Here is a 3,312-nt window from a genome sequence, read left to right as displayed (position 1 = left end):
GAATGGAAAAACATTGGGGATCAAATAGATAAGAGAGAACATGAGGGACTAAGATTGCCAAATATGAAACTGAAATTAATTAAAAACAAAATCTCACACACACTAGATGGGTGTGTGCGTGAGAACGATCAGGAAGAAGAAAAAAAAAGGGGTGAAACCCTAGTCCTCAAGAAAGCTTCAAATTGATAAGGAAATTAGGCTCAAATCCAATGCATGAACTTGATTCCTTGGCCATCTAGCCCTAACAAACTTACGGTAAGTTGTAATTTTGGATTTGATGATGTTTATATGAATTGGGTTATGATCAATCCTTTAAATTGTGTGAAATCAAGCATGAGTATATGTTAAGGATATAGTATAGAATGCGAATTATACACGATTTTGATGTTATTTGAGGTTTTTGTGAAAAACCCACTTGTAGAAGTAATGCTATGAAGATGATGATGTTGTATGTGCTAAATCAAACATAGTTTTGATATATATATGAGTTGGATATTGTGGATTATTGTTAATGACCTTGATCTAGGATGAAAGTTAGGTGAGGTTAGGGAAATTTGATGATCTTGATATGAGTTAGTAAGAATATGCAAAGAATACTTGTACATAATGTTTTGTTAGTAGTACACCCGCCAAGTGTTTGATGAAATGCCTAAGAGAGCAAAAATTGTGAAATTGTATGAAGGTTGTGGGTAATTATGTATAGAAGGTGCTTATGGTGTAGCCGTTAGCAAAATAATAAGTTAAGTACGTTTAAGGTGGAGTCCATACGAAAACTCGGATTTAAATGTATGGTTTGGTAAAATCATGCATTAGGAACTTGTACCTTATGCTCCAATGATGTGATGCTCGCCATATAATTGATGTGCTTGATTTATGGTGATTAAGAATGAATGTGTACGAATATGACATGTGTAGTTTATTGTTAGTGATAATGTTGGATGTATGTTTTGTACATAAGTAAGATGATAATTTTGATTGAGTGAGTGTTGAATAATGCGGTTGTCGAATGTAAAGTTATAAAAGCATAAGTATGTGTAAATTGGTTGTGTATATTGTGTATGTGATTAGGTGATCGTGTAGTTGTATGTATTGTACAACATTATGTATGAAATTAATATGATGTTATTAATATGGTCTATGTGGTTGACAAATCATGTCGTATGCGCGTTAGTGAAAGTCAATATAGATAAGAGTTGGAAAAAATGTATGTTAATATGAATGAGTATGAATACTAACATTATTATGGCATGACGGCATGAAAGAATAGGAACCACACTAACACGGACCAAGTATGGAAAGCTAACGGGTCAAGCGGAAGCGAGGGAGCAAGTATGGACACTAACGCTTAAGGTAAGTGATTCCGACTCACTTTTTAGTGTAAATGTAGAATCCTAATATTTATATGTGTGGATAAGAATGGTGCAAGGGATATGTAATGATTGTGAGTTTCAAGTTAAGTGTTATTTTAGTATAACGAAGGAATTGTTATAACAAAGGAAATTTGATGGTATTAAACGGGTCGAATAATCATGTATATGTAAAGTAGCAATGATGAAGTTTGTAAAGATTAAGGACCCGGGGTAAGGATTCTTAGTATAAGATGTAGGGAAATGTTTTACGGACAATTAGGAACAAGTTCCAAGTGATTCGGACGCAAAACGAACGAGTTACGCGAGTTTTAGTATTTAAAATGATGGCTGAACTGGGCATCACCGTAGCTTACGGTGACCACCGTAAGCTACGGTGGGTGCTGGAAATGTTATTTCTGCCGTAAGGCAGGTTAAGGCTGCCGTAAGGATTTGGGGGGCCACCGTAAGCTACGGTAGCCACCGTAGCTTACGGTGGAGGTCTGATGCAATTGTTTTGTTTATGTAATTTCTTCGTTTTTCCTTGAACGCAGACCCCGTGAACCCATTCCAAGCCTCGTTAAGTCTTTATAATGTTCCTTAACCCTACCAAATGGCTTGGTTAGTTACGGATGAGTATGAAACTCATTTTTAGGATCCGAAACATATCTGAAAGATATCTTTAAAAGAGTTTATGATATGTGATTCAGTTCGGAATGAGTGAGCATGTACGCGGGGGTAATGAATTAAGTATGTTAGTAAGTATGCTTGTATGTGTTAGTGTATGTATGTATGTATGTTTGTAAGCACCTAAGTAGGTAAGTTGTACGCCGTAATGTATGCATGTATGTAAGTGTGTGAGTAGGTATTTTTGTATGAAGTAATGTATGTATGAATGTGTGTAGGTATGCATGTACGTAGTTATGTATGTAATGCATACGTGGTTTCAATACTCTTAAGTATTGACGATATTAACAGTGCGCCTCGAGAATGAAATGTGGTGCAGGTTCTCCATCGAGGTTCGCTAAGGATTAGACACCCGGATGGAATGACTATATCTAGAAAGACAACGGGATGGAAAGAATATGTGGATAGAACAAATCGAGGCTACACGATTAAGAATCTTGTTGGTATATAATGTATGCTAATGTTTCGATTGTATGTGGTGGGTGCAGGTAGTATGAATCACAGACTTTCTTCACAAGGAGTAGCGATCAAGGACCGAGTCACAAGTCAGATTGTACGGGAATACTTGATTATGTAAATTGATAGTTATAGCTTATGTTTCTGTTATGTAAATGAGTACAAAAGCTAGTCTTGATGTAAGAAAGTATTTTATAATGAACTTGCAAGTAGGTCAAAAACGTGTTCATTGAAAGAAATTTTATAGTACGAATTTCCGCTGCGTCTTTTTCCGTTAAAGCGTGTTAGGGTGTTACAAGTTGGTATCAGAGCCCTGGTTTGAGAGAATCAAGTAGAAGGAGGTAAATGCTTGAACTCAAACCGGTGTGCTCTCGTGACTAAGGACCCGTACAATCTAAGACTCGATCAAGATCTAAGGGTAGAAGCCAAGGTAAGTATGGGCTTAAGTATGTATTTGAAGATAACTAACAATATGTTATGTGTAAGGTCAGTATGATTCCTTGGAAGGGATGATTTGTAAATGCGGTCTAGCGCCGGCACCAAGGTATGTAATATGATATATTGACCAAGGTACGTAGATTTAACATATAGGTGCATGTAATGGTAAAACCTATCAAGTAAAAGGAAAATTTTAAATGAAATAGAATAATAAGAATGGTAATGAAGTTTTGGAAATGTTACACGTGCCGAGACTTAACTCTTTGGACATAAGGTGGCGATTACACGAAGACACGAAACTAGTACGTGGATTGTGTACCTGGCCAGTACACAAGAACCGTATGATGTTCGTGAGCCCGTGATAATTGCTACCGGTATGTCCATT

At 36.5% G+C, this 3,312-nt stretch overlaps 1 long non-coding RNA gene across 1 annotated transcript; it reads left to right on the top strand.

Annotated features, from left to right (window-relative positions):
* The first annotated feature begins 133 nt into the window (after positions 1-133).
* On the top strand, positions 134-2,727 carry LOC110940426. Its single transcript, XR_002593144.2, has 3 exons — positions 134-255; positions 1,263-1,350; positions 2,522-2,727. It is a non-coding gene; the product is annotated as an uncharacterized LOC110940426 (long non-coding RNA).
* The last annotated feature ends 585 nt before the right edge of the window (positions 2,728-3,312 follow it).

This window comes from Helianthus annuus, chromosome 1, assembly GCF_002127325.2.
Source record: "Helianthus annuus cultivar XRQ/B chromosome 1, HanXRQr2.0-SUNRISE, whole genome shotgun sequence".
NCBI classification, from domain to species: domain Eukaryota; kingdom Viridiplantae; phylum Streptophyta; class Magnoliopsida; order Asterales; family Asteraceae; genus Helianthus; species Helianthus annuus.
This window is presented reverse-complemented; position numbering and strand designations above follow the sequence as displayed.